Source organism: Cupressus sempervirens, chromosome 2 (genome assembly GCF_028749045.1).
Source record: "Cupressus sempervirens isolate cs-2001-9-10 chromosome 2, ASM2874904v1, whole genome shotgun sequence".
NCBI lineage: Eukaryota > Viridiplantae > Streptophyta > Pinopsida > Cupressales > Cupressaceae > Cupressus > Cupressus sempervirens.
This window is the reverse complement of record NC_143119.1, coordinates 751,629,855-751,653,946: the sequence shown is the minus strand read 5'-3', so window position 1 is coordinate 751,653,946 and position 24,092 is coordinate 751,629,855. Positions and strand designations below refer to the sequence as shown.

The following is a 24,092-nucleotide window of genomic DNA, read 5'->3' as shown; positions in this document are numbered from 1 at the left end:
AGTCCGGTTGCCTGATTCTCTATGTTAGCAATTTTAATAAGTCTTCCAGTAAGCACTATAAACTCACACGGATACATGAAGAAACCATCCTCTTCACCAAGATTTTTTTTAATCAATTGTGCTTCGCTTGTGCAAGAAATTTAATGCAGCAAGAGTCTCGGATTCTTCTATCGACAATATTTAGCGGCAATGCTTGAAGCAAAATTTATATGTATCTATTTACCCGTCCAAGAGCCTCTGATAGCAATAGCAAGGTTTCATATACAACAACAACCAGGCTCATCTAACGTCCTTGATGAATAACACCAAGTAACACTCAAGCCTCTTGGAAGAATACCAAATAGCTAAGTCTAATACCCGTCATTGGCCAATACAAACTTTCCTTGCATATGTGATACGGCTATCAAATACAATATCATAAGATTTTTTCCTTCAACAATAATATCGTCTTCAATTTATTATTAGTCTCTGCGAAATGAATTGTCACTGGAATCATAGTAACGAGAATCGCCTGAATCGGCGATTCCGCGACCCGATTCATCCTGCGCGATTTTTTTTGAATCGTGAATCGGTATCGCCGATTTCTGGGCCATGAATCGCCTGAATCGGCGATTCAGGCGATTCAAGTAAAAATCGCCAAAATCGGCTATGAATCGCCCGCGGCATGTAAAAAGGGAAGTTGAAATTTTTAAAAAAATCACTTGTTTTTTTCACTTTGTTTTTGACCTATTCTCTTTGTTATAACCCTAAAGGGCCTTCTATTTGTGAAGCATGAGTAGAAGAGAGGTAAAGTGAGAGAGAAGAAGAGAAAAGAAAAGCCATAGGTTTCCAACCGGCAAGAAGGAGGAGCACCAAAGAGATCAGCAGGCCATTTGGGGAGCCCATCAATTGCTTTGGGAGCATTAAGGAGCCAATATCAACACTCCTCAACTCATTTGCAAGAGGTAAGTACTTATTTTTTTCTTGCATGTTACTGTATTATGCATTTTTTGTTAAATTTTTAGTGTATTATGCATTTTTTGTTAAATTTCTATAGTTTTCAAGAATTTTAGTGTAAATCTTGAATGCTCTTTATTTTTACTAAGTTGCAAGCTAGGGTTTGTTGTTTTCTAATTTTTATTAGCTTCAAACTTTGATATTTTACATAAAAAAATTTATTGCAGCAGCCTTTGCTCTCATTTTTCGCAAATTCCAATGGGTAAAAAAGATGAATGTTGGAAATATAATGAAGAGTTTCCTGGAAGAACCAAATATCAAACAAAATGCATGTTTTGTAAAGAAAAAATAACTTCCGGGGGTATTTATAGATTGAAATTCCACATAGCTGCTATACCTGGACATGATGTTACAGTTTGCACTCACCAAACTCCTGAGGCAAAACGCACTCACTTAATGGCATTAGAAAAAATTGAAAAAGACAAAGCAAATAGGAAAATGCAAGTTGAAAGGTTAAGGGGTATTGGCTCCCATGTTCCCGCATCCGCAGCTGCATCCACATCTGCATCTGCATCAGCTTCCGCATCTGTAGGTTGTGTTGGAGAGGGTTCTTCTAGGCCTCCTTTTTATCCTAGTTCTTCTGCTCGTGCTAGTGCTAGTGCTAGTCGGTCACATACTGAGATAGTCCCACACCAACCTATTGCAGCCTAGAGTGCGGAAAAACAGAATGGATAGTTACTTTGTGCCCCGCACTACTCCTGATTCTCAACCCACGCTTGAGGGCATGGGTTTGAACAAGGAGATTCACGATGCTGCCAGAAAGGAGATATGCAAATTTTGGTACTTTTGCAACATTCCATTTATTGCAGCCAAGTAATTGATTCTTTTTTCTTTGTTTTCTTTAAAGCTAAAATTAAAAGTAAAAGTAAAACTTTAATTATATCTACTTTTTTTATAATTTGAGTCTTTGACATCTAAACTTTTATTTGTGACAGGGCTCCTTATTGGCAGAATATGATAGATGCGGTTGCTATTTGTGGTTCAGGGTTTAAAGCCCCAACTGAGGCTGAGTTGAGCGGATACCTCCTGGATGAGATGGTAGAGGACATAAGGGTTGACCTCGAGGAGAACCGAAAGGAATGGATTGCAAAGGGTTGCACCATCATGACTGATGGTTGGACCGATAGGAGGAATAGAACACTCCTCAATTTTCTTGTATCCTGTGGAGGTGATTGATCATTCTACTTTCCTACATACATTGTAAATTTTGATTTGTTGAATGCTAATTCGTTAACGATCCATTTAATATTATAATTCGTTGTTTTGTTACTTGTAGGATATACCATGTTCATAAAATCCATTGATGCTTCCACACATGTGAAAAATGCCACATATTTATGTGAGGCTATTGAGGAAGTTATAGCAGAGGTGGGAGAACAAAATGTGATCCAGGTGGTGACGGATAATGCAGCAAATTATGTTGCAGCAGGTAGACTTTTAACTTTGCAAGTTTTGAAAATAAATTTATTTGAATTTTGAAATTTGAGTTTCTAATTGACTTAAAATTGTTGTAGGTAAACTTTTGATGGAGAGGCACCCCACCATATTTTAGTCCCCTTGTGCAGCACACTGCATTGACCTCATGTTGGAGGAAATTGGCAAACTTGAGTTTGTCAAGTCATGTGTGGAAAGGGCAAAAAATATATGCAAATTCATTTATAATCATGCATTTGTCCTTAGCACAATGAGGAAGTACACAAAAGGCAAGGAGTTAGCTCGCCCAGGTATCACGAGGTTTGCCTCGAATTTCATCACCTTGCAGTCCTTGTTGACATCAAGGGATGGATTGAGGAGCATGTTTGTTGGGCAGGAGTGGATTTGCTCTTCCTATGCTACGACCACTGTAGGGTTAGATGTGGCAGATTGCATATTTGATGAGGATGGTTTTTGGAAACCCGCTAGAGAAATCCTTAAGGTAAATTTATTGCAATTTAACATTTAGTATTTTGCTTTTACTTTAAGTTATATTATTTTATATTTAAGTTTTGACTCAAATTTTTTGTTTTACTTTATATGTAGGTCACTGAGCCCCTTGTAGCTTTGCTACGAACTACTGATGGGGAGAAGCCCTCTATGGGCTACATTTATGAGGGCATGGATAGGGCCAAGGAGGCCATCAGAGCCCAATATGCAGGAGTGCAGGACAGGTATGGCCCTATTTGGGACATCATCAATAGGAGATGGCAGAATCAGCTCCATCGACCCATCCACGCAGCAGCGTACTATCTAAATCCAGCATTTCGTTTCCGTCCTGAGTTCAAGGCGGATGTGGAGGTTCTCACGGGCTTATACACAGTGATTCAGAGATTGAGTAGAGATGAAAATAGCGCTGCTGCGATTGTTGAGCTAGACTAGTTCAACAATAAGGAGGGGCCACTTTTCTTTGGCAGGATGGCCATAAATGCTCAGACAACACTACAGCCAGGTAAAAATTAAATAATATATTGAATGTTCATGAATCTAGATTCTAAACTTAAAGTTGATTATATAATGCATTAATTTTAGAGTTGTAATCTGTAAATGAGACTAATTGTTTTTGTTTTTTCCTTATTTCAAATAGATGGTGGCAAATGTTTGGGGCCACAACCCCAAACTTTCAAAAAATTGCCATCCGCATTCTGAGTCAGCCGAGCAGCGCTTCTGGATGTGAGCGCAGTTGGTCCATGTTCGAGCACATCCACTCGAAGAGGAGAAACAGGTTGACAGTGCAGAGGTTGAATGACTTGTCTTTGTTCATTACAACCTTTGTCTTAGGATTAGACAGATTTTGGGCGCTGACTCCTCTCCGATCATTCTAGAGGAGATTGATCCAGAATCAGAGTGGATCACAGAGACCGTGGACCCAGTCTTCACTGAGGAAGACCGCGCGTGGGTTGACCAGGTGGATGTAGAGGCTGAGGCTGTGGCTAGGGCAAAGGAGGCAGCTAGAGCACGTTCAGGCATTGGTAGACGCACACGTGCACGCACAGACACAGGCCCTAGCGACGTTATTCATGAGCCCATTGCCCATGTAGGGGACATGGCTCGGCAGTCCTTTAGGACCTACCTTACACACCTTTCTCATAGGCAAACTGGATACTCAGAAGCTTGAGCTGGAGCCTTGTTTTTATATTTTGTTTACACTGTATAGATATTGATAGTGATACTGAATCACTGATAGACATATGTTTCAAACTTTCATGGATCTTCATCTTAGATTTATACATACATTTATGATTTGATGTCTTATAGATCTTCATGATTTCATCTTACTGATTCTATGATTTGAATCATTATGATCATTTGATTTTTATTTACTTCAGCTAGCATACAATTTACATTTTAGTACATAATGATAACATAGTTACGTATGTGACGGATTTTATGTTTCATGTTTATGTATGTTAGATTCTATTTGATGATGTTATAGTGTTTTTAAGTTATATTCAATAAAGGGTGCATGAAATAAGTCTTAAATTGTTAAAATCTTTACATTTAAAGGGTTTTTTCAAATTTGTCGATTCATCGCCGATTCACCGGCGATTCACCCCCGATTCACAATTCGATTCGGCCGTGCCGATTCCGATACGATTCCGATTCACGTTACTTTGATTGGAATACAAAGTGGGGCTCAAGTAATTTTCGCAAGACGGGTGAATTATTATTATTCATATATATATGCTAAGGTTGTTATTTTTGATAGTGTTGTTGGTTGGTCACCTCAGTATCATAGCTCGTTGGAACCGAGACAAAAAGTTTGAGATCATGGGAACAAGAAACAGTGGCCTTACATGTCAGAATTTTAAATTATGGTGGAAAAGGTCATTTTTAGAGCCAAAAGCAATTAATATATCAGATTATAATGGCACTTTATTATATTTTAATGTTGTGTGTGGGAAGCTTCTTAAGTGAAGATAAGATACGATAAGATAGGATAATGATATTAATGTCCAACAAAAGACCAAAAAAGGTCTATGGGACTGAAAGATTACACAAGTGATGCAAACACCAGCAGGAACACACAAAGGTGCTCGAAAAGACAACAAACAAAGAGAGAGAGAGACAGAGAAACTAAGAGAGACTAGGAGTCATTCTTAGGCGAAAAGAAATTAGTCATTGAATGATAAGCATGCCGATGTGTAGAGGCACTATACTGTCTTTGGCCTCTCGCAAAGGAGTGTCGTTGGTGTAAATATCCAAAACGAGATCTGACACATCTGGATAACCCGGTACATCTAATAGAGCTAGAAGGCCTCTTCACACCACGCAAAGGAGATAATGGTGTAAAAAAGGTAGTAATGAGCTGAGGAGACAAGTGCCAGTGTGGAAGTAGTGATTGGATTGTGCTATCACAGAGTGTAATTGCCAGAACCTCCTCTACATCTGTGCTGACAGTGATCAAGTTTACTCCAGACTTTGGACACTTGGAATCTTCGTGATCGCCGGGTCCGCACCATCTACATAATAATTTCGGTGTGTTTGCCGCTGTACAATCCCGCGCAAAATGACCCCACAAATTACATGCTCGACATTGAACAATCGGTCGTCTGTTTGCATCATACTGAGTTCGACTTCAGCTCCCATTATTATTGTTATTATTTGTATTGTTGTTATTTTGCCCTCTGCTATTATTCTTGTATCCTCCGGATGTGGCACTTGCACTATTCGTATTTTCGCTACTGCCCGACGGGGAAGCCTCCTGTGTAAGAAACACCTGCGGAGATCCTCTTGTCTTCATGTTAAAGGGGCACTCTTTTGTGTAATGGCCTATGATCTGACAAATGTCACAAAATTGGGTCTTTGGTCACGATCCTTTAGTATGACCGTCGGTCTTACACTCTGTGCACCACAGTTCACTGCCTTTTGGCTCCTTTTGCATGTTTTTAAACTCCTTCATCATGCGAACCATATCCTTCTGTAGGGCACGAACCTTCTTGGTGTTGCCTTCATCGTTGCTGCTATCATCTCCAGCAGGCTCCTCATCATCAGAAATCAGAGGAGCTAGTTTTCTTCTTCTTTGTCTTCTGCTCACTTTCAAGGTCCAGTGCTCTGTTATACACGTCTGCATATGACAACGGTGGCACAATTTTCATTTTCCTCCGCAACTTCAAGCGTAGGCCGTCCATGAACCATCTTTTCTGCAATCCATCCGCCGGCTTGCTTTCCATTTTGTTTATTAAGTCTTTTAATCTCTTGGCGTAGATGCGGACAGTTTCGTGTTTCCCCTGTTTGGTATTGAAAATCTCTACTACGATTTCATTATCATCCCACAAGAGTTTAAATTCTGCCAGGAACTCCTTTTTAATGTTATCCCAGCTATTTAGCTTTTGTGGATCCGTATCCGAAAACCAATCAATCGCCACACCCCGTAGGGTTGCCAAAAATTGCCTGACCCATTCGTTGGCATCTGTGATTCCATTTGCCCGCCAGATCATCTCACATGTCTTACAATGTCGGATGGGGTCGGCTATACCATCGCCCTCAAACTTCGGCAGCTTTTCTTTGGGTCTCGCCATCACAACTGAATTTGGTGGAGAGGCGTTACTGAGTCCTGCAACACTGGGGCTTTTTACTCCAATACCGGAGGTCTGCACTCCCGCACCGGCGGTCTGCACTCCCACACTAGAGATCTGAACTCCCATACCGGAGGTCTGCACTCCCACATCGGCGGTCTGAACTCCCACACCGGAGGTCTGAACTCCCACACCGGAGGTCTCAACAGCTGCGAACCTTGGTGAAGAAGAAGGATCTTCTGAAGTTGTCTCCCGTGGAAGTGTATCCCGGACGAAGAGGTCACTCCACGCTCGTGCTCCCTCAGCACTGCGAGCCGTGCGAGTTGATGCTCTTCCGTCTGAATTTTCTTCCCTCGGCGAACACAAATTCAAGAACTCCTCCCGTGCTTCTTTCACCAATTCCACCTGCTGCCGAGTCTCCTCCAACAATTCTTTGGCGCTCCGATTTCCATCGGCAATCTTCTGAAATCTCTGTTGGCGTTTAGCTTGCTGTGCTAGAATTAAATTCTCTTGCGCAGTACGGGTTCCATCTTTTCCCTTGACCTTATTCAGATCCTTGTTAAGCTGATTTGGCATTAATCTTCATTCCTCCCACCTTCCAGATTCATAAGGCAACGGTGCCAAATGTTTACCGTACTGGTAAAGAAATCAACACATACAAACAATGGAACAGAATAGCAGAATTATATTCGCACATGCCAGACATACATTATGCTTCATAAGAGTATTGATAGTAGAAGATTGATGATTTACAATGATCCCAGACAGGATATAAATACTATCCGCCAAACCTTCCTGGAGGAGTCCGTCGGCCACAAACATTATGTCCACTACAAACTATTTACCTGTCGGCTACAAAATACAAAACACCGACGACAATCATTCTGTCGGCTACAAAATACAAAACACCGATGACAATCATTCCGTCGGCTACAGAAACACCGTCGAGACCATCCAGTCGACTGACAATGAAGATAACATCCATCTCTAGGGAGCAAAGACTTCAGAAGGAAGTCCTCAAGCTCATCAATATATAACCCAAACAAGGTAGGAGAGAGAGGACAACCCTGCTTAACCCCAATGGTGCTATGGATTGGATCCGAGAAGCCCTTAGGAGTTCTGAATCTGCCAACTACAGTCTCATACAATCTCGTAATAGCAATACGTAACATCTCAGAAATACCAACCTCTCTAAGTCTCTCAAACAGAGCCACCCTAGGAAAAGAATCAAAAGCTTTGCAAAAATCAACAAAGCAACAATACACCTTCTCCGATCTGTGTCTAACCTCCTCAATAATAGCCCGTAGGGTGAAAATGTGATCCATAGTCTGAAAATCAGCCCGAAAACCAGCTTGCCCTCTAGCCCTACAACTATTTCTGTCTAGCTCCACAGAAAGCATAGCATTAAGGGTTGTTGCATACAACTTAGCAAAAGTATGCCCAATCATGATAGTTCTATAGTTCCTCGGATCTGATACAGGGCTGGTCTTGTGGATGGGATAAATCAGATGTCTGGACCAGGAGATCAAAAAACTAATATGAATCACTCTATTGAAAAGAATAAAGAGATAGGGTCCAAAAACTGAGGCACCGAACTTAAAAAGCTCAGCCTGAAAATCCTCCTCATCAGCAGCTCTACTACACTTCATGGATCTGATCACCTCATAAATGTGGGAGGGGGTAAAAAGGTGGGCGAAAGGAGGCGAAGAGGGGTGGATAGAAGGCTGCCTAGGAATGTCATAAAGAGCCTTGGTGTGCAAGGTAAGAGAGCAAAAGTCATTTGAGAAACTTTGTGCCATTTGGAGATTATAAATATGAGCCTATTTGATGAGTAAAGCATCCAATTATTTGATTATCTTATTTTGCTCTTGTTGTCTTTGTGACATTTCTGAACCTGAAGTTTGTGCCTTTGCTAAAGTATAAGGGTTTGGGATCTACAGCTGAAGTACTGTAGATTTAATTCTGAGAATCCATAGCTAAGGTATTGTGGACTTTTGAGTTTTATTATCATCCCCTCTTTCTATATTAACTGTGCCTGAAGAGCATGTATACAATTGAATATTATAATTTCTCTGTTGTTGGACAAGGGTTTAGTCTGCAAATTGGAGTTTGTTTTGAGTAGCATTTGTAAGGGTAGATTGTGATGCCAGATTGAAATTGGACCAGGCAGCGTTCAATTTAACTTTGCAATTACATTCTACGGAAAAGACTAGGTTCTTTATGTAAAATTCAATTAATATTACATAGTTTGTGTCATGTCCCCAAATTTTAATGTAATTTTTTAATTTAATTAATTAATTAACTGGTCCCAAAATTTAAATAATATAAGGACCTTTAATTAGTTACTTTAATTAATTGATATGGGCCCAAGTTATTATTTGTATTTGTTGTCCCGATTGATTTGATATATCTCAGACCTATTTTTATTTTAGTTTCCATTGGTAAGTTTTGTCGTCGGCTATCTTTGTACACCCTCGGAAAGGTTTTCCTTGACCGGTATTTAAGCACGACTTTATGTAGTTGTAGTTATGCATTCTGATTATTTATTTTGTACTGCGAATTCCCGTTGGAATTCTATATTGTTCACCATTTCGGAAGTGAAAGATCTTCCTTACTTGGCTTATTCGGTTTCAGTGGGATTCAACCCTCACCCTATTCCATTGCATGTAATAATTTTTTTGGATCTGGCAAATCGGAGCACCATCTTTTGGCAAATATATATTGAAAGTTATTTGTGTTCAATCTTCATTCTTTTGGTGTATCTACAAAATTTGGATCTATAAGTTTTGTTGCATGACTGGATATTCTTCTTTACTCCATTCGTATATCGTTTGTTTCTTTCCCCTACTGTATGAACAACTCTACATTCTTTCTGTACCCCACCTCACCACTACATCATCTCCTTCACTCCACCGTACATCCTCCCCACAATACTGTACGGCCTGCAAGCTTGTTGTACAACCTTCTACATCTATTGTACGGCTTCTATATATCTACCGTACAACCTCACCCATTCACCATACGGACCTACATTGACACCATACGGCCAGCACCTGAAGATACCATACTACATTTTCTCTCCACTGTATGACCAGCAACCTTACCATACGACCATCAATTTGGCCTCCCAGCAGCTACCGTACGGCCTCATTCCATACGACCTCTTTCAGGCTTTTTTCCGTGTGTAATAGGACAAATTGATTTTGACATTCATCAGGTTTATACTTGTACAGATCTAGTCTAGAGGGGTAGTTGAACAACAGAACATTACACCTAAAGCACTGGCCACCCGAAGCACTAAGGGAGAATTACTTGAAGCACTAACCACCCGAAGCACTGACCTGAAACACTAACTTGAAGCACTAGCCACCCAAAGCGCTGACCTAAAGCACTGACCCGAAAAACTGACAAAAGCACTAACCTAAAGCACTGGTCACCCGAAGCATTGAGGGATACTACCTGAAGCACACAACAAGACTACCTAAAGCATACTACAAGACTTCATAAGGAAACTCTAGAACAGAATATTACAGTGGTATCAGAGCAGAAACCTTTCGAAAACATCTCCGAAACTTTCGAGAACATCTCTGAAACCTTTCGGGAGCATCTCCAAAACCATTCAAAAAATCTTTGAAACTTTCAAGAACATTACAACATTACAGTGGTATTAGAGCAGAAACCTTTCAGGAACATCTCCGAAACTTTTGGGAACATTACCAAAACCATTCGGAAGCATCTCCAAAACTTTTGGGAACATTACTAAAACCGTTCGGAACATTACAGTAGTATTAGAGCAGAACCTTTTGGGAGCATCTCTGAAACTTTCAGGAACATTACTGAAACCGTTCAGGAGCGTCTCCCAAACTTTCGAGAACATTACCGAAATCGTTCGGGAGCATCTCCGAAACTTTTGGGAACATTACAAAAATCGTTCGGAACATTACAGTTTGAAAGTAAACAAGTTGGCTTCAAATTCTAATTTATAATCAGCCAACAATTAAATTCCCTTTTCATTATATTGATATATGGTTTGTTGATGAATGAATTCAGAGGCTAGTGTGAATCATTTTAGAATTTTTTATTAGCGTTTGGTATTTATTTATGCAAAACTTATAAGGCCAAAATTAAATAAATTTGTAATCAATTTCCTGTACATCCTAATACTGTGTTTGAAAATTTAAGACATCATATATTCAGTGGTAATTGGGTTGCTTGCCAAGTGGTCAAACCATTGAAATGTGAAAGAAATTGATGCTTGATTTAGCTATAACTAAACAAGGTTATTACACTCCATTTGTCATTCACAATATAGAATCTTTCTCAAAATTGAAACACTTATCCTCCATCTCGACCACTCCTCTTTTCCAATATTAGAACATCAACCCTTCGTTATTACATCAAGCCTACCCGACTAATTTAGCCTAGCCAAAGTGTTGGTTGAAAAATGATTCCCTAGCCCATAATGCTTCCTTTAAGTCGAGTTCTTGCACACACAGAGCATCTTAGGCATAACTTTCAAACTCAAAACAACAGTGCTCATGATTGAATAACAGTATTTAAGTTGCTAACAATACTTAAATTTCATGTCCCATTTGCAGAAACCTTCTTGGTAATGGAGACTTGCATATACTGTCACAGTAATGAAGAAGTACATCTGGAAAATAGAGTCCAATGAGAATATTCCATGGGACATTAAGTCCCAGTCAATTATGATATTAGACAGAATAGTTCTTCAACTAATTAACTTGGAGAATACTGGCCAGAATAAACCTTCGACAAGAGGAAGAATCTCAAATATTTTTCAATACCTTTTCGCAATTTCCTTAAAATAAAGCTTTTCACTTGTCTTCACTTTTTCTCCATAGTATAAAACATTAATGTTCTACCCTCAAATAATATGAACAATATTATTGTATTTGGATTGTTGAGTATCCTAAATATTTGAGACCAAGCATCAGGATTTAAATAATTTCTTTGTAACTTGAAAACCCACAATACAACCAACTTGGATATATTTTTTGCAACTATACTTCAACTCCATCTAGAAATATTTGCCTAGGAAGAAAATATTTCTTTTTCAACTTTGATACTAATATACCCTCTATGATGAAATCTCATAGAGATTTCTGATGAACAATTTCTAGAAACCTCATAGGCTGATAGGATCATTAGCTCTGATACCATTGAAATATCCCCAATAGATATTTACATGATTTTACCTCAAGATAATTCACAAAATATAAACATATGAAGATGTATTATAAATCATCAATATAAAACCATAGATTCTCATAAAATCCCTTGAAATATGCTATTGCATTATACATCAGCAATACAATAACCAGCATTCAAAATCCAATCTTAAATGCAATTTTACAGTCAGACTGGAATACTAAGAAAAAAATTGTAAGCACACACGAGACGCCTGATATGGCATCTCCACAAACAATGGGTTTGCGTCCACTATCTACTAGCATGAGGGTTTATGTCCTCCTGTTGGATCAAAGCTAAAGCTTTCTGAATAACTCTCGCAAGAGAGAAACTGAAATCTGAATCATAAACCAAGCATAATCTGAATGAATGAGTCTCTCTCCTTTTAATCCTCAAAGCTGTGACTCTTCGACTCCCATCCTATCTTTTCGTCCTATCTTTCCTTGTCACTTTTAGCCCACTTTATAATATTAAATTGACCTTTTATAATTTTAACTCAAGCTCTCATAGTCAATTTTAATATTATATGAATATGTCATTAAATCGTCTAATGTCCCAAAAAGGGGACATTACAGAAATCTCCAAGATCAAGGTCGTTTCTGTATCTTCTAGCATTCTCATGCCCTTGGTGTTGAATCTCATGCAAAAAATGTTGAATTTCATGGTCTCTAGACCACGTTTTTGCAAAAACATCCATTTCTTGGTAGTTTTTGAGCACACTTTGGCTATTAGATGAATTGTTTGGTCCTTTAAATCCTTGTTATTGGTTTCTAAGATCACGTTTTTTACCTCAGATGAAAAAAATGACTCATGTCATGGCATCTTAAGAACACCTTTTTTTCCAAAAAAGGTCCAAGGGTTTGGTTTTTAGCAAAAATGGTTTGTGTTTTAGTGATCTTTGAGCACATTTTGGGGTTTCTCATGCCAAAACTGACCACTGAATGCCAATCAATCATCCATTACTAGCAAGTGTGGAGGAAGTCAAATAGTTTGTGAATTTGGATTTGGAGGAGAATTGGTCTTCAAACCTATCAATTTTCCTATTTTGGCTCTTTGATCTCCAAGTAGACATTCTCAACTTTGCTCATTAATTCATGCTTATCTTGCTATTTTGCTACATATTTTGGCTTGTTTTGCACATTCCAACTATATGCCATGAAAAGTGCAATTTCTCTTTAAATAAGATGAAAATCTTCATTTTTACATGCTTGGATTTTTTCCAAAATCCAAATTCAAATTTGCATAAAAGAGCAACTTGCTTGTTGACATATTTGAGTCTAAGACCAAAGGTATGTGTTTGTTTTGTGCTTGTCTTTGTTGGTTGTTTGCTTGCTTTTTCATTTTTCTTCTTTTTGAAGAGGTTACAAGCTCTTTCCAAGAACTTAAGTGCATTTCACTTCGTTCCATTTTTTCACCTTTCTATGCAAGTCCATTATTTCACTCCACAGCCATCATTACATGCCAAGGCACATTGCATCCATTCTTTTCATATGCAATTACATTCCAAGCGCAATTACATGTAATTTCATCTTTCATCTGCATTTATATGTAATCTCACTCTCCATTCACATTTACATGTAACCTCATCCGTCATATGCATTTACACGTAATCTCATTCTTCGAACCTCATTACATGATTGCATCAAGTCATAATTACATGTAAATCACTTTACATGCAATTGCATCCAAAGAACCCAATTTTGACTAAATGTCACTCTTTAAAAGTCAAGAGTCATCATTTGCACGCTTTCCCATGTGCCTAGCCTTCATTCCTCAAGGTACTTACATAAGGACCCATCCTTCACCTATGTGTATTTCATATCCCAAAATCGCATTTCAGCCATTGCATATGCTTACCATTTCACTCATGGTTGTTACACAAGATTTTTGAGTATTTGATCCATACTCTATAAGTATTTTGACCTTCATAGATCCTTTGTTGCTGATCCAGAATCAACGTCTTCATGGAATCAATATCCTCTAATTTTATGTGTTCACATTTTGGAATTTTCATGTTACAGCACAAGATATGCCCTCATCCTCAAAATCCAAAGGAAAGATAAAGTATCAATACGATAAAGATTTAGCTCATGCGAATGCATCTCAAATGTTATCGCCTCTTGATAATGTTTCTGACACAGAGATTGGGCACGTTGACATGGCTGATTTCATACAAAGGATTGAATCTCCTTCGACTCATGAAATGAAACACATCAAGAATAGTAATATTCATTTGGTGTTTACTTTCTCTATGGATGCCTTGGAACCAAAATTCGTCTTGGGATGTGCACGAAATTTCAGTCCAAAGACCAAGACAATAAAAAATGTAGATGGAAAGGTCATCATTAGCCTAGACCTAGAGGTTATTGAAAAAATCTTTGAAGTTCCTCAAAATGTAAAGTGCGTAGACTTGTCAAAGGATATGTCTTTGGAATTATGGAATGAAAAGAGGGTGGATTATCAAAAGTATATAAATACATATTAATTAAAGGTTAGAAGGAACAATTTTTTGAGATGGCCTAAAACCATTCATAGGTCAAACTTCAATCCAAAATGCAAAGACTTGATTACTCTTCTTAGCAGGATATTCGATCTCAAAGATTCTAGAGACTTCGAGCCATGGATGTATAAATTCATTCTCCAGATCTTTGATAATGAAGAACCTACCTTCTGGGGTGAACTTATCGGTACTCCTATCTATGACCAATTGCTTAATGTAGGAACCTTAGCACCATTCTACGTGAACTCGTATGTAGTCTACATAGATGCATCCATGGGATCTCTCTCGGATCTTTTCACCAAAGGAGATCGGTTACAGGTTCCTATTATGGACTATTATGACCAAATCACCTTGTCACATAGCAAATACCACTATAGGAGAGTCCAAGATACATTTTTTACATATTTCCGGTGTTTGTTTGATAAACAGTTGGTAATCAAGCGAGTGTCAGATGAAACTTGGAATAGGGTTAATCAATTTGGTGCTTTCTTTCTAAAGTTTCCAACTTTCACTTATTTGAGAGTTGGCTATTTCAAAGGAGAGTCATATACTCTACTAAGATATGCTACAGATAAGATCATACTGATAGAATTAGCCAGACAACTCATGGAAGTACAATCATATCAAAATACCCAACATAGGCCAAGATTTGGTATCACTACAGCCAAACCCTCAGTAATTGGTCAATATATGATCAATTCATTCTACAAGGCAAAGAATATGGAGGTAGAACTTCAGCTTGTCACATTTAAAAGGTTCAAGGCTAGGTATGATTTTGATTATCGATGAATGCACTCAATGATTCAAAGAGTGTTCACTCATGTCCATTGCATAGAGGACATATGGATTGACCTACGCACAAAGCTGGACATCATGAGGATGGACTACTGTAGACTCACTTTGCAACAAATCATAGATCTTAACATGCTTGAAATCCCATCCAATCTCCAAATTGAAGATGATGACAATATTCTTTATCCAAATTACCATCGTGCTGGTTTTGATAAGGAGTGTTCTTTTCCTGTACAGTGGTAATAGAAAGAAGGCATATCCATCTTTGATAGATTTCAATCTATCTTGGTAAATACCAATAAATGGTTAAAAATCAATGGCCTAAAAAGGGTGAATCCTAAGCTTGGGGTAGACTATGGTAGTTTTGGACCACCTGAAAGGAAATCCCAACTAGAAATTTAAGCAAAGATGGTGCATCTTCTTCCATTCTGACTAAATCCCTCAGTTTAAGTTGAAAGGTGGAAAGGGGTCAAAATCTTCTTCAGATCCCTCAAAAGCACTTGCGCAAGCTCAAGAACCTGATGAGGAGAAATCTGGAGAAGAACATGATGAAGAGGATGAAGAGGAAGGATAGGTTATGATCATATCTCCTCCATGACCAATAAACCAGCAAGGTCCGTCTTTTCTAGGTGACCTAGATGATGACGTGGATATATTCTCCACATTTTTCACACCTACCATCCCTGCCTTGGAAGTAAACACATTGGCACTTCCTATCTCTTCAGCGTCTCCTATTCTCACGGTTGAGTAATGCGAGAATTTGGGGAATATGTTTGAAGATTTCCCAACATTCATGAAAGGTCAAGTTTCCCAACTTGATACTTCAATAACTAGTTTTGAAACATTCATGACAGAATCTTCTCATCAGGTACCTCTTGGTGCAACTGTACAAATTAAAGCATGCTCAATCACCAAGGAAATACAATCAGGATCAATGTTGATGGTAGCTATTGTCCCTGATTCATAAGGTGAAGGTTTTAGTTTGCCTACTTGGTTGGGCAAGATCACTGTGAAGAGAAGGAAGATTGTTCTACTCTTAGATAATCTTCCTATCAAGAAAACCAAGTCTAAATCTTTGATAGATAAGATTGTTTCAAGGATCGTAGTTGATTCCGATAAGATTAAGTTTGTACAGGTTGTTGAACCTTTGGTGGACAAACTGACTAAAGAACTTAACCGTTCGGATTACAAGTTTTTTTTAAATCGAAATTGGTAAGCAATCACGGTAGGGTTGTCTACAAGATGCTCATGATGCACTTGCCAATGTATCAAAGAGTAATCATGAGGTATGGGAGAAGAAGAATCAGCTCAAGCAAGAGGTTGTTCGCCTAGATGAGGTTATTCAACAACAATCTTTGCAACATGCATTCACTACATCTCAGATGCCTTAAGAGAAGTAGATCATGGAAGTGGCAAAAATTTGGTTTGGAGAAATTGTCTCTGAAGGAGTTCGAGTCATCACAAATTCAGTCAAAATCCTTGAATGTATCAAAAGTATTGAAGAGGTGTTGCATGATCTGATTGCATCTCTGACTCGGGAAGCTAACACCTTCAAGGAGATTTTGTGTAATTGGGATGGAATTGCAATTCTGATTTTGACGGTCTGGTTGCATGTGATGTTGTCGTGTCTTGCGAGATGTTTTACAAATCTCATGGACTCATGGGTTACAAAGAAGAGACGTTGAGGAAACTTGTAACAAAGTTGCAGGCAGCCTTAGAAGATTGTCAGTCAATTGAAACTAAGGTAATGTGTGACCTGGAACAAATGGAATGTCAAGTTCTTATTGAGCATGACAACTTGATTGCAATAAACAAGGTGACTTCAGAATATACAATCAAAGTTAATGCTGATCCAGACTCTGAAGATTTTGGTTCTCACATAATGAATAGGTTTGCTTTATACAAATCCTTAGCAAAGCACCTACAAGATTCTCTCACAGAAAATTCTAAAATTATAAAATCAGCATATGCCGACGCAGTTAGAATAGAAGCTATATCAAAGACAATGAAAATCTCAAATCTTCCTAGAGTGTGTGATGTCATCATCAAGTTTAAAGCACTTAAGAACAATTCTTAAGATTGTGTCACTTCTTTCCATCTTCTTTCTTCTCTTTTACAAGTTTGTAGATTGAAGAGGATGTATTGCATGAAATTGTGTAATTACATGTAATACGAATTACATGTCCTTATGATATGTAATCCAATAATTTCTCTTGTTAGTTAGAGCAGGTCAAAATTGGTTGAGTTGCTCTCACTTTTTCCTCATTTTTCTCAACTTCTTTGCCTATATAAAGGAGTGCCCCCTCATTGTAAAAATCAGCTTTTATTGTATGCAAGAGAGCTTTGGAGAAATTGTGCAAGCATAACTTTGATTGTATAGTACTATTTTGAAAGAAAAATAAATACAAAGAAACAATTAAAGTTGAACTTTGATTGAGCACAACTGTGACTTGTGCAAGTTGGAAGCTTTGACTATGATTTACATTTGTTATCTTTGATTCATGTGATTTTGTGTTCTTAATAATTGAGTATAAAGAGTTAGGAAGCAATCAGAGCCAAAGCTTTGACTGGGAGCGGTTGTGGAAATATATAGACTAGGAGCTTTGACTATAGCTTGTATCTCTTTCCTAGTTCACAAAAATAGTTAGAATTCTTTACTTCTAGAAGTCTTTGTGCCCCAAAAGTAAAGATATTCGTATAGCATAGATTAAGACCGGACTTAGAGCCAAACTGGTATGCTTTCAGCTAGCCTTTGAGTTAGTGTTGGTTTATTGGTCTCACCGTTTACAACTTTTGATAGAAGTGTAGTTTGAGGTTTCATCTTGCCCATTGCTCGCACAGCAGGTAAGTGGATTCTTTTATGAAAGTTAAGAGGAAAAAATATTGGTAATACCCTTTCAAATCTCTCAACTTCTTGCTTACCTTGAGTTGGTCCAACGAATGGTGAGAAGAGGGAGCCTTCCCTTTAAGGTAGGAGAGACTCTATCTCACACATTGTGGCTGGTCTACCTATTTTGTGACTGAATTTTACCCAAACCGTTGGTTGTAAATATCCACCCAACACAATGTATATAGTTACCGAACTAAGAAATGAAGCTCACACAAAGGGGGAGTTATAGTTTTGATGTTTTGTTATGTATGCATTTTTTATAATGATAAGTGTTTTTGCCACTAATGCCAAAGGGGGAGGTTGTTGACCCTAAAGGAAAATTGTCTATTAGTGCAAAACACTAAGTCATTTACTAGTAAGAGTTCGTCAGTCATCATTACAATCGAGCCACCATACAGGTCGAGCTACAATGTGAAGAAGTGTATATATTCAGCATGTGTCGAGCAATAGTAACTGCTAAACAATCCATAGTTGTTGAGCATTTCAGTGGTTACTGAGTGATTCAGGAGGCAACATGTGTCGAGCAATTCAAAAGGTAAATTCAGTTTTGGCTGAGTCAAGTTCATGTCGAGGGACAGCATGAAGAACAAGCATAGCCGAGCACCAAAAGCCATATATGCCGAGTTACACAGTGTTTTGTATTTCAGTCTGGAATGGCACAAAATCATATGTAAACCATTTTGTTGAGCATGAAACATGTTTCTAAGTTCGAGGTGCTAATAAAGGAGGTAGTTAAACCTGTAATTGCAGATCATTAATCCCTATGTTGTATGATCAACCGAACAAAAAATAGGAGAGACTAAGTGGCAAAAAGGATGAATCCTAATCATTGACCAAGATCTAGAAGTTTCTATAGATGGCTATAAAGCAAGGGTTTAAGACAAAAAAATTTGTTTTTGAAGTTGTTTGCGAGAAGATTGTGAAGTTGAAGGTGAATCAGAGGTTGAAGGACTAAGGTGACCAAGCAATGCAAAGAGGAGATATTGCATATCAGTCACATTGAGGTGATTACAATTTAGATAGAGAAGATCTCTTATCAGCAATCAAGTGCAAACCGAAAGATCATGGTATTGATTACATTCTAACCAGTTTATCAAGTGAATCTCTTAACAGAGTGGTCCTAATAGGCCTATTCTAAATCTCCTAACAAAGAACTCACTTTATTGTGATGTAAAAGTCCTTTAATCAAGGTAGACTTAACGGTCTTGTTAGCTTTTAACAGAGAAAACCCCTCACAGGGTAGATCATTAGAAGTGATTAAAATTGTTTGTGTAATATGTTGATTACTTGTTTATGTGTTTTATTCATGCAAGTAAATGTTAGATCTGATATTACAGGTTGTTACATGATGATGCATGGTTAAGGTCAAGGTTGAGATGTGTGATGAATTAAGTTTGATATGGTTTATGTTTGAAGTGGTAAAAGTTTTAGAAATCTTGATTCACCCCCCCACCCCCCCCCCCCCCTCTGCATCTCACTTTCTCATTAGATTTCCAACAGTCATAGCAATAGTCATAGAGGAAATATGTTGTAGAAGTCGAGCCTTCAAGGATTAGATGACATTTGTGTCATCTAAATCTAATAGAGTGGTTGTCCGAGATTAAAAGAGGGACACCTTTATTTGAAGAAATCCCGACTTCAACATTTCAAATTCTACAATTGAGAAATACACAATCCTCAGGCCCTCGTTTATAACAATAATCACAAAGTCACCAACTTCAAACTCAATGCTCTACTGTATTAGTTTTCTTAAAGACAAGTATCTCCACACAACTTCTCATTCATTGTTCATGATGTAAATGTACTAATCAAGAGTCATATAAATTTGTATATAACCTTCCAAAATCATTCATCTGTTTGACATAAGATCGCTACTGGTCCAATATTGGAGAATGAATTTATTACATCCATTTCTAGTCTTTGTTTGAGGTGGTTTGATTACTATATTTTGCGTGAACTTCACATACCTATCATGCTGAATCAGAAAATAAATACTATACCATATGGCACTTCCAATAAATAGCGACATAGGAAGCAATTGTGAGCAAAGGAAGATGCAATATTGAACAGAGGTCTAATGTCGATACTAACCATTGATATTTACGGGTGAATAAATTTGATCGCAGTTGATCTAGGTATCATGCATTATATATCTACTAGCATTTGTGTTGTTGGGGAAAGGAGAATATAAATGTTTCCCAATTACAGAAAATACAAACTAGCCTAATTGGATACTGGGAATCAAGCTCATTATTTTTAGAAACGGGAAGATTATGTTGTTGCAAACTATCAATTATGGTATTCATAGATGTTGGGCACAACAATCCTAGACAATACAAGAGTTATTCCCAATAGGTTGTTTAACATTATTCAAGTTTAACGTTGAGTTATTTATATATAGTAAGGAGAATATATTATATAGAGTGTACATTCTTTACTTGCCATGTGTGAGGAGATTTCAAGGAAGATAAGGAAAATATTAGCAATGCTCAAGCAATAATATCAAGTGTTAGATGTGAGGTCTGATATGTGGTAATGATCAGTGAGCATAAGCTCCTGTGGCGCAAATCCTATATCTCAATTAACAATAGTTTCTATCAACTATTTCTATTAGCAAGATGTTGTCTAGGTATTGGTTGTACACCCTGGTGTTGGCAACTGATTTTTAATTGTCCATCCAAACACTGCAAATGTGAAGTGAATGGATATTCGTTGTAAGCTCATCGGTCTTGGTGAATTTGGCTACAATGCAATGAAGAACCATATCAACAATTCTACTCTAGAAAATGTAATTCATGGGCAGATGCAAATAAGAAATTCGACTCTCTTATTTGAAATTGGGTATTGTTTCTGAGAAGCAAGTGTAAAATCACAAGCATCATGTGAGGCCTTTTTAATACTCAACGAAGGATAAACCTTGTCAAAGAATGAGGAGAAGAGCTTTGTCAAAATTTCTGGAAGGCAGAGACTATAAAGTTTTTGCTAATATTGTTACTTCAAGCTAACATAGTCTATTGTGTGATAGGTCTGCAATAGATGAAAGTAATGGTGAAAATCATGTTAAAGCACTCCAGGAGGAATTTCATGAATTATACAATCATCAAATGCCCAACTATGTATCTTTCAAGAGAAAAAAGGATAGATAGATCAAAAGAACGAGTTGAAAGCTTTATTCTTTGAACATCAAGAATTTCATGTTCTTAAAATATAACAAATATTGGTGAAGCTGTAGAGCCAGTATTAATGGTACATCTAATACTCTTATTGATAGCTCAGTTGATGAGTGCAATGATCATAATAAATTGGATTATGGGCAATACCTGAGTGATTACTATCACAAGGAGAAGAACGTATTCTGTTAGCAGTCAATTTTGGACAGAATTTTAACTTTCAAACAGATTAAACCTGTTTGAGATCTATTAATCAGAATGAAGTTTGCCATATTTGATGAAATGCAAAATTGTGCAACGATAGAAGAGTGGGAATTTTACATTGTGGGGGGAATAATATGTAATGACCCTCTCTATAAAGGCCACAGAAACCCTCAAACTGAACTTAGGAATTTCGTCAAACACTTGGCGTGTAACAGTAACAATATTCAGAATATGGTAATTTCAGATTTGATACTTTCAGAATATAATCACAGAATTACAATATATAAAGCCATTGAACTATATTTCAATTACAATGCAATAAATTCTGAAATTATTTTTTATTACCAATTCTGGACTGATTATTACAATGATTGTATGACAGCAAATTTACCCAAAAATTGACATATATTTCAGAATGCAAGAACCTGGTTTGAAGAACTATGGAAGAACACCACGTTTTACTGCAGATCGTTGATGAAGACCTCCAACCGCAACCCCCAAACTGTCCTTAATTTGCTGCTGCTGCCCAAACTAGCAGGGCCGTACCAGGCCGTACCTGTACGGCTGCTGAAATAAAATAATATTAGGGTTTTGGGACCCCCAAATGCAAGGAAAATGGGCGCCTAGGGTTAGGTAGTAACCCTGAAAAACCATAAAAAATAACTCCAAGGGGTTGAGGAGATATGAGCAATTATGTGGTTCCGAACCCTGCTTTGCCAATTCTGAAAATGCACTTATTCTGTCTTCAAACTCTTGTCAAATGCTTCTCCAATGATAGGGCAAATCTGAAATCCTTATTCCAACCAAAAACAAACCCTAACAACGAATTCTCAATAAGCTCCAATGAGATGGCTGAATACCAATTCCAATTATGCAACGATTCAGGTGATATTTCACACCCTCAAAGTCGCCAATCCAAGGGAGTGATTCGTTCCCAAAGATCGAATAATTTGCAAATCCAAAGTCCACAAATGTCTTCACAATGAAGAAGTAGAAGAGTTCTCCAATCCAAGCATGTCCAAATGAGAGGCCCAGCCCTCTATTTATTCACTTTTCTAAGAAGTTGCTAGAACTTCTAGAAACATCCTTTATAATTTCTCATTATAATGCACTTTTTTATAATAAAGTAATTTTATAAAATAAAAAGTGCAACTCAAATTAAAATTATAACATGTGGGCCCCAATATCACATAATGATAAAATATAACCTCTTAACACTTCTTCAAGAGCAAGATATGACTATCTGATCCGCAGAATTGACTCTCTTTCCACACCATTTGCCTACGAGAGTCTAGAATAGGCAAATCCATGATCAATGCCATGTCGAACTAAAGAGGGGACATTACAGTCCGCCCCTCCTGAAATTGCTTGGCCTCAAGCAATCTCAACGCCGGGTGCTGCAAAATAGCCTCCCCCTCCCAAGTAGCATCCTCAACAGGTAAATCTTTCCACTTAACCAAGTATTCTCTGATCACCCTTCTACGAAGCTGCTTTTCTCGGCTCTCCAGAATGGATTCTAGTACTAAAATCAATTTTCCCTCATCGTCTAAAGGAGGTAATACTGCAGAAGGCACCACATTCTGACCCAACGCCTTCTTGAGGCGTGACACATGAAACACATTGTGCATTCTGCTGTCTGCGGGAAGCTCCAACTCATAAGCCACTTCACCAACTCACCTGATAATCCTGAATGGTCCATAATAGCGTGGCTTAAGTTTCTCTGCCCCACTCTTCTTAAGAGTAGATTGCCTGTATGGCTGCAACATGAGGTAAACCATATCATCTACCTCAAAACTACGCTCAGTTCTCTTCTGGTCTGCATACTGCTTCTGCTGGTTCTGAGCTCTTGCAATATTGTCTTTGAGGGTAGCAACTATATCCTTACTCTCCTATAATAATTCACCTGCACTGGGTACCCGACTGTCGCTCAACAATAAATCCAGGAAACTAGGTGCTTCATAACCGTAAAGTGCCATGAAGGGTGTCATCTATATAGTCATATGATATGTAGTATTGTAACAATACTCGCAGAGATATATCCATCTGACCCAAGCTCGCTGCTGAGCTGCCACATAATTCCTTAAATACCCTTCCACCCATTTGTTCACAATTTCTGTCTGACCATCGGTTTGTGGGTGATAGCTAGTGCTGGGTGTAAGCTCCGTGCCACATAACCGGAATACCTCCTGCCAAAAGTGACTCATGAAACGGCTATCCCTATCACTCACAATGTTCTGAGGCAAGCCGTGCAATCTGAAAATCTCCCGAAAGAAAACCTCTGCCACCTGAGCTGCTGAATGTGTAGTGGTGATAGGAAAGAAATGAGCATATTTCGTTAATCTATCTACCACCACATAAATACAATCTCGTCCTTGTACCTTGGGCAAACCTGTGATAAAGTCCATGGAGATGCATTCCCACTTCCTGTCGGGAATCGAAAGTGGCTGTAGGAGCCCTGCCGGATAGCTGTGTTCTTGTTTGTTTTGCTGGCAAACAAGACACTCTCGAACATACTGCAAAACATCAGCTTTCAGCCCTTTCCAAGTGAACCGCTCTCGAACTAACTTGTAAGTCTTGAAGTACCCGGGATGGCCTGCTGTCGGTGAGTCGTAAAGTGCTCTCATAATCAGTTGCTTAACCTTTGATCCTGGGACCAGGTAAATCCTGTTCTTGTAAATGATCAAATCATCCACAAGTGTGTATCTAGTATCAATCACTGTTCCCTCTACTATATCGGAGGCCCATGTATCCCTGGCATACTCTGCTATAATCAAGTGTCGCCAATCCTTTGATATCTGAACCATAAGAGTGAGGTGTGGCCTTCGAGATAGAGCATC

At 38.2% G+C, this 24,092-nt stretch overlaps 1 protein-coding gene and 1 long non-coding RNA gene across 6 annotated transcripts in view; one reads left to right on the top strand and one right to left on the bottom strand.

The window, feature by feature from the left end:
• Positions 1-24,092, bottom strand: part of LOC149575597 (putative trehalose-phosphate phosphatase C) — a 337,875-nt gene that overhangs the window by 304,426 nt on the left and 9,357 nt on the right. The gene's annotated exons all lie outside the window — the stretch shown is intronic.
• Positions 2,053-3,118, top strand: LOC149575598 (uncharacterized). The gene is made up of 4 exons (XR_016359698.1): positions 2,053-2,164; positions 2,273-2,425; positions 2,511-2,911; positions 3,016-3,118. It is a non-coding gene; the product is annotated as an uncharacterized LOC149575598 (long non-coding RNA).